This window comes from Ctenocephalides felis, unplaced genomic scaffold, assembly GCF_003426905.1.
Source record: "Ctenocephalides felis isolate EL2017-DRISC unplaced genomic scaffold, ASM342690v1 CF-g0.4_SCAFFOLD_03570, whole genome shotgun sequence".
NCBI lineage: Eukaryota > Metazoa > Arthropoda > Insecta > Siphonaptera > Pulicidae > Ctenocephalides > Ctenocephalides felis.
Window position 1 is genome coordinate 10,685,035 of NW_020539724.1, and position 8,664 is coordinate 10,693,698.

At 25.2% G+C, this 8,664-nt stretch overlaps 1 long non-coding RNA gene across 1 annotated transcript; it reads left to right on the forward strand.

Annotated features, from left to right (window-relative positions):
* Window positions 1-6,379: 6,379 nt before the first annotated feature.
* LOC113383755 lies at window positions 6,380-8,357 on the forward strand. The gene is made up of 3 exons (XR_003367761.1): window positions 6,380-6,503; window positions 6,732-6,873; window positions 8,101-8,357. It is a non-coding gene; the product is annotated as an uncharacterized LOC113383755 (long non-coding RNA).
* Window positions 8,358-8,664: the final 307 nt, after the last annotated feature.

Genomic DNA, 8,664 nt, shown 5'->3' on the forward strand with positions numbered 1-8,664 from the left:
CTTTTTAGGTTATGAATCTGCAAATGTCAAAATCAGTGTCATGGTGTCATGGGGAAGTTGAAATATCTGTCAAAAAATTAGTAATAAGTAAAAAAATTGGCTTCAATTATTTTAGGTTTTTGTTTTCAATAATAGTTAAAAATATTGACCCCTTTGATGTGAATGTGTTAGGAAATGACCACATATAATGAGTTTAAATTGTCAAGTTACATTTTATCAAATACATATATTTTACTACTGTCATTTTCCAGAAGGACTGTAACTGTAATTTTCCAGAAGGCTTTAGCTTTTAGAAAAGGGCTTTGATATGGATTGGATATGGATTCTAATTGTTAAAAAAGAACTAACAGATTTATCAAAAACAATATTGATGTGTTCACCTGAAGCAGAAATTTTGAATCAACATCATTCTCAATTTCAAAATGATCTGAACATAAAGCATTTAAATTAAGGGATGATAGTAAGTGATATAATAAGTTATAATATGAAATATTCTCTGTAAAAACTGTTACAGTAGGTACTATTGTAGCTAAATCAAGACAAAACTAGTTACGGAAAAAATGTTGAACAAAAGGTTCCAGTTCATACATTTGGCAGAGCAACCTTAATTGTCTTATATTCACTAGGTATATAAAACATCTAAATTATATATATATATATATATATATATATATATATATATATTATTTCTATTACTTATTTAGGAGTAGCACCTTATCATAATGCTGACTCTATAAGAATATTCAGTAAGTCTCATATATAGTTATTTTTCTTTCTTTAAGTATTTATTAGCTGAGAATCTTGACACTAATGGACAAGTTGATGTTATTTACACTGGCTTCAGTGTAAATAACAAGGTTTTCAAGCTTTTGACAAAATTGATCATAACATTCTTCTTACTAAATTATCTAATATTGGTCTTAATTCTTTACTTATCTATTTTTTTAAGAGTTATCTTCATAATCGTAAACAGTTTGTCTATCTTAATGGATTCTTGAGCAATATTGAAAATATCAGTTCAGGTTTACCTCAGGGATCCATTCATGGTCCACTACTATTTATTATTTTTATTATTGACATATCTGAAATTATTAGCTGCCCACATTTATTATTTGCAGATGATCTCAAACTATATCTCAAAATAAATTCTATTTGTGACTGCTTATTATTACAGTCTCAATTTGACTCTTATCACTCTTCCTGTGTCTATAACAAATTACATTTAAATATATCAAAGTGCAAGATTTTTAGTTTTTTACATAAGCGCGTTCCAATACATTTTGATTATAAAATTTCTAACACCATCGGCATTGATAGATGTAATAAAATTTCAGATTTAGGAGTTTTATTTGATTGTGGTTTGTTTTTCACTGATCATGTAACTGATATTTGTAATAGAGCACATAAATCTTTAGGTTTGATACTGAGAAATTGTAAACAATTCAATTCTAACAATGCACTTCTTTGCATGTACTATTCTAATGTACATTAAAAATTAGAATATGGTTTGATTATTTGGTATCCTCATCAAGTCAATAACTCTGATGCGATAGAGAAGGTTCAGCGAAAATTTCTGAAATACCTTTATTATAAAACATATAAAATTTACCCTGAACGTGGCTTTGACCACAACACTTTACTAAAAGTATTTGGTATTCCTTCCCTTGCCTCACATCGATTTATCTGTACAATTATGTTCTTATTTAAACTTTGCAATAATTCTATAGACTGTCCTCTTATTCTTAAACAAATATCCTTTAATGTTCCAAGGCTATCTACACGTTCACAATTATTTTTCAATTATCCTACTCTTAAATCTAATTCTCTCTTAAATTTGCCTATTTTACTTATGTCCTCTAACTTTAACTTAATTAATAATGAAATAGATATTCACAACACTTCACCTAATCTCCAGCTGCTCAAGTTAATCTTTTTATTTTCTTTTCAAATATCTTATTATTTTATCTTATTCTGTAGTTTTATGTTAATAACTAGTATTTTATGTTAATAACTATATATTGTAATTTTGTATATATTTTAATTGTTATTCATTATGTAAAATAATTGTATTTTTGGGTCCTCTTGGAAGAAATCTGTGGGCTATATATTTAAAAAATAAATAAAACAAATAAATAATAATCTTCGTGAACCTGAGAAAAAAACAACTTACTTATAAAATAAATGATGCTGAAACCTAGGAATGATGAAATATTCTTAAGATTTAACTCATGAATGTAGCAATAAACTTAAGATTTTTTAATGATGATTTAGATTTGAAATATCTCAAATATCTATCAATTGTAGGAATCACAATAAACTTCTGCCAGCAAGTTTTCGAAGCTGCTGCTATTTCTGGATTAATAGGCTGATGCTGTTTTTTTTTGTATTATCGAATCCTACACTTGTCAAAATTACAAATGGAGCAAATTTGAAGTAAGTTTTAATAGACAAGGTTTTTAATTCATTAATTAATAACTGAAATATCATATATAAACAAATTAACTTCAGTAAAACCACCTATAGAAAATATGTAATCATGCTCATAATTATTTCTACCTAAAAAAAATTATGGCATCAATTATTACAACAGATGGATTGTTAGATCAAGTCATGACTTGTTAATTAATTATTCTTGGAGGTGAAATAAAATTAAACAACTTTATTTAATAGAAAAAATATTTTAATAATAATTTTATGTAAATATTACTAGTCATTTTGATATAGTATTTGTTCATATAAAATAATCAATATACACTTTATATGGAATTGAATCACATTTGTAATGAAATTTTATATAAATTATTTAACTTAGTAAGTTATAAATACATTTTAATTATATTTTGATAAATGTGGTTTAAGGCAAATTAACAAAGTTGTCTGTGCCAGCAAATAATATTCCTAGTACTAATACAATTTATTATTTATTATTACAAGTCATTTTTTCCATTATAGGAGATTTCAAGTATTAGAAATATACATTAAACAGAAAAACAGAGATGATGAATAGAAGATCAAGTAAGTTTTGCAACATTTTATATACCATTACTTATAATAGTTTTAGGAAGTTTAATTTTATTCATTTAAAAACTTAAATATCGAATGATAATTCCAATGAATTTGCCAATTCATGTGGTAATAGAATAGAATAAAATGATAAATCAAAGTAGATGCCAGTATATTAAACTTCAGTTGTAGTTACATGAAACACCAATATTTTTTAATGAAATGAGTTAAAAAAATAGTTAGAAATTCATATAGTTTGTTTAAGAAACACAATTTTGTACAAAAGTACATTTTGCTCACAATAATCTAAAAAAATACCACGAAAATCTATTAGAATTTCATGTGAATGTACTTGAATCAAATGAAATGAATGAATAATATATAATTGATTCTATAGATAAATTCTTTCTTAAATCAGATTTATAATGAAAAATTAATTCTTTGTCCCATCAAGCACTTTGAAGCAAAAGCATTATGGGGTTTTAATTAATTGTCAATGAATTGATAATTATTGATGTGCTTCGAATAATATTTTAATACCTTTGAAATGAATTGAGTTTAAAAATAATAAGAACTTAATATAGTTGATATAATATACATGCTTCACAAACAAGTATTTAAATATTAACAAATATTTCACTTATTTTATAGTGTTATGGATTCTTTTGCTGTTGCAAGTATACAAACTGTGAAGAAAAATAATTGTTCGGAATGGTAACAGAATTGTCCCTGTACTTCAGAGACAATGAGACAAAGTTCTTCATATATTAATAGAAGTATGCATTTATGCTGATTTCTAAATGCTGAAATCTTTAAAAATATAAATATAGGTAACTATAATTTATATTTGAAGAGTAACTATAATTTATAGGTAACTATAATTTAATGAGAATGAAGAATTATATTATAAAGAGAAGATAGATAACTTCAAGCTTCAAGCAAGACATGATTAATTCTCTTATGATACACATGCAAATACAATAGATAAATCACAAAACTAAGAAAGAAAAATAGATGTAACTTTATAAAGTAAAAGCAAATATAAAATATTTAATATTTTTTTCAATTAACGTTATAAGAATACATTGTTTTTTATTTAATTTCTCATATTTAATATGTAAAATAGTATAATTACATGCATTTAAATAATTTCATTCTGAATGATCTGAATTAATATAATATTTATAATAATAATGTAATTTCTGGGAACTTAACTTCCAAAAATAATGCTTTGATGATACTTTTTCATGTGATGTAGTTTATTATTTAATTAATTTTGCTAGCAATATAACATTTCATTATTCATTATTACAACCCAAAAATTTCTGTTATAGGAAATTCCAAGCATCCAGAACGATGTGTCTATCCAGATTATTCCCATCTGCAATGAACTTATAATGGATCACCTCCAACACAGACTATAGGAGTAATTTCAACTGGAATTAACTTATGAAGCACAATTAAGGAAAATGAAATATCTGTACATGAATATTATAATAAGAAAAAATGAAGCCATAGTGTAAATGTTTAAAACTTTATATAATTTTTTATGAACTGTTTGAAACTGTTTACAACAGAAGTTTTTATACAACTTATGAATTTCAATATAATACAAGTGCATTATTGAGATTTAAATCGATAGGAATTAAATTATTATATTTATTTGGTTATTAATAATACAGTAAGAATGTCGTTAGGTTCTGGTAATTAATATTATACATACAATTCTAATTGTAACTACAATTCTATAATTTTATATTAAAATATGTGTACAAATATGCCTGTATTATATTAGTTACAAACTTTTACTTCTGTTAGATATTGTACTTACTGTTTCTCTCTTTGTACTTAATGAAATATCTATTTATTTTATTTAGTTGTTGTCAAACAATTACAAATGTATTTAAATCATAATAATAAGCTTTCAATAGGCATTTTATAATTGCATAGTAAGTGCAATCTACTGTGTTATGATAAGAAAAAAATGTGTCTCTCAGTTGTTCCTTATTACATATAGGATAATTTATATATAAGTTTTATGGTTACATATCAGTTGCTAATATTTGTAATATTTTGTAATTATATAAATAAATATTTAAGTAATTTAATTTGATTTTTTTTAAACCTGGGTGTGTAATTTATAGAATTTTTCAGGTTGCTTTTGGCAAACAATAACCATAAATAATTTGAAAAACAATAATTAGTAGCTCTATAATTAATTTTATTTACTTAATTACAATCATATATTACATCCATCCATTTCATTTTATATGATACTCATTAATTTATATAAAATCGTTTATTAATAAATTTAAAATTAATTTATTCAAAAATCCTATCTCTTCTATCTTTCTTCTATGATAGAAAGAGCCGACATCGAAAGACCGAAAATGTTCATAGTAAACTGGGTCTGTAATCGTTGCGAAGTATCAGGCGAACAGACACGCTCAGAATATATATGATAGTATAGTACTATTCGCGCGGTCTATAGAGCTCGCGTACCCTTCATACATTTCATACATTTTCATACGAATTTTTCGGCCGATCTATTAGGGTAGCAGACACATTTTTCAATCAAATTTCGCTCGTATTTCACAGGGCCGGCTGCTGAAATGTTAGGGGTAATTATTTTTAAAATTAAAAATGCAATTTATTGTTTTGGGATATTTTGATAGGTTTTGGTGTTGGCAATGGTTGTTTACCATCAATATTATTGTATAAACATTGAAAAAAGTAGTAAATGTGCATAATGTAGCTGATAATTGCAAAATTTAGTTATTTGTGTGTACGTACTACAATTTTCGACCTTTCGTCAACGTTTTCAGAAGAACGGCTGTACCGATTTAAAAAAATTAAAAAGCATCGGATGTGGCTTAATGGGGACTCTACCCAATTCGGTTTTTGCCACGATCGGACAAGCCGTTTTTTTTAAATTAGTGTAATTGTGCAAAAGGTTTTGCCCACGTTTTTTCTAAAATCCTTAAATCGAATTTAAAAATTGAAAAACTATTCAAAAGATATTTGTTAGGGAATCATAGTTTTTAGTTTTTGGTAAAGATCGGCTGGGCCGTCTCTTTGTAATTAGTTAAATAATATGGAACAAATTTTATTTGGTATTAAATTTTATAAATTATACACATAGTATAATTCTTAAGATAAAATTCCATATATTAGTGATATTATAATTAGTGCAATTATTATAAAAATGTGTTTTTCCAACTTTAAAAAAAAAATTACATATTTGTTTTATTCAACATATAAAGATGTTCAAAATGCGGTCCTGGTTTCTTGTTAAATGTAGTCCTGCTTTCTGATTGGTCGCCTCGTTTTGACAGCTCCAAATATATAAATGGCGGACAATTCTCATTACTTCTTACGAAAATGCTCTTGTAATCGCTTCGAAGTATCAGGCGAACAGAAACGTCAGAATCTATATATGAAAGTGTAATGTTACTCGTGCACAATGTATGGTGTCTATAACGAATTCAAATAACCTCAATGTAAGTACAAATTGATTATCATTACGATCATTATATTTCAAATGGAATATCATGTGGCTATTATATATTATATTTTTTATATCAATTCCTATTTTTATGTTTATTATTAAAAGTTATATCTATGTTAATTATTAAAATTAAACTTTTAATTACATTGTTACATCGATGTAGTTTGAAAAATGATTACTATCTAGTGTTTCTTATAATAAATCTATATTCTTTCCACAGGTGCTTATAACTTGTAAGGAAACAAGAAAAAAAAATTAAATGAAATATATTATTGATGAATTATGTAAAGGCAGTTGTATTTAACTGTCTTGTCAGAAATGTACATTAAACAGAAAAACAGAGATGATGAATAGAAGATCGAGTAAGTTTTACAACATTTTATATACTATTATATATAAGAGTTTTAGAAAATTTAATTTTATTCATATGAAAACTTAAATATCGAACTACAATTCCAATGAATTTGCCAATTCATGTGATAATAGAATAGAATAAAATGATAAATCAAAGTAGTAATGTCAGTATATTAAACTTCAGTTGTAGTTACATAAAACATCAATATTTTTTAATGAAATGAGTTAAAAAATAATGAGACTTACATATAGTTTATGTAAGAAACACAATTCTGTACGAAAGTACATTTTGCTCACAATAATCTAAGAAAATACCACGTAAATCTATTAGAATTTTAAGTGAATGTACTTGAATCACATGAAATGAATGAATTTACTATAAGTGATACTATAGATAAATTCTTTATTGAATTCAATTTATACTCACAATTTCTTTTATTATGAAAAATAATTGTTTGTCCCATCAAGCACTTTGAAAAATAATTACTTTATATAGTGCAAATAATATATGTTTTCACTGTTGTAAGTATACATACTTCGGAGCAAAATAATTGTTCGGGATGGTAACAGAGGATTGTCCCTGTACTTCCGAGATAATGAGACAAGTTCTGATATATATATATAATAATAGAAGTATGCATTTATGCTGATTTACAAATGCTGAAAAATATAAATATAGGTAACTATAATTTTGTGCATGTACTGCAAAATAAGAATGAAGAATTATACTATAAGTGAAGAAAACTTTAAGCTTCTAAATACATTTATACAATCTTGTGGAAATGTGAAAATTTTTCATCACATGGAGATGAAAGATCAGATAGTAACCATATATTTTTCCTTTTGATACATACAATTACAATAGATAAATCACAAAACTAAGAAAGGAAAGTAGATGTAACTTCATAAACAAAAAGCAAATGTAAAATATTTAATATTTACTCAATTAACATTATAAAAATATCTATATTCTTTAAATATTTAATATTTAAAATAGTATAATTACAAGCGTTAAAGTAATTTGATACTGAATGATCTGAATTAATATAATTTTTTATAATAATAAAGTAATTTATAAGACTTTACCAAAAATAAGAATGGTTTGACTATTACTTTCATATTATGATACTTTTTTATATGATATAGTTTATTATTTAATTAATTTTGATTGTAATATAACATATCATTATTCATTATTACAACCTAAATATTTTCATTATATGAAATTCATCAAGAATCCAGAGCGATATGTCTATCCAGATTTTTCATGTCTGCAATGAATCATGCTGTGCATTTTCTGAGCTTAGAACTTATGATGGATTGCCTCCAACGCAGACTATAGGAGTACCTTTAACTGGAACTAACCTACAAAGTACAATTAAGGAAGATGAAATATCTGAGCATGAACATTATAATGAAATAAAATAAGTTTTAAATACATTTTAATTATATTTTGATAAATATACTTTAAGGCAAATTAAAGTTGTCTGTGCCAGCAATTATATTCTTAGTACTAATACAATTTATTATTTTTATTACAAGTCATTTTTTCCATTATAGGAGATTCCAAGTTTTTACCCTGAACATCATGCTTGTTTACCTATTATCCTGAGTATCTTTTAAGTTCAATCCTTGCAGTGGACCACTTCCAATGCAGTCTTTAGGAGTACTTTTAACTGGACAATAGGTGCAGTAAATTTACTACAATAGTAAATCTACTATACAATCAGTGTAGTAAAGCTACTATAATGAGACGTAAATCTAGTACAATGAGTGTAATAAATCTACTTCAATGAGTG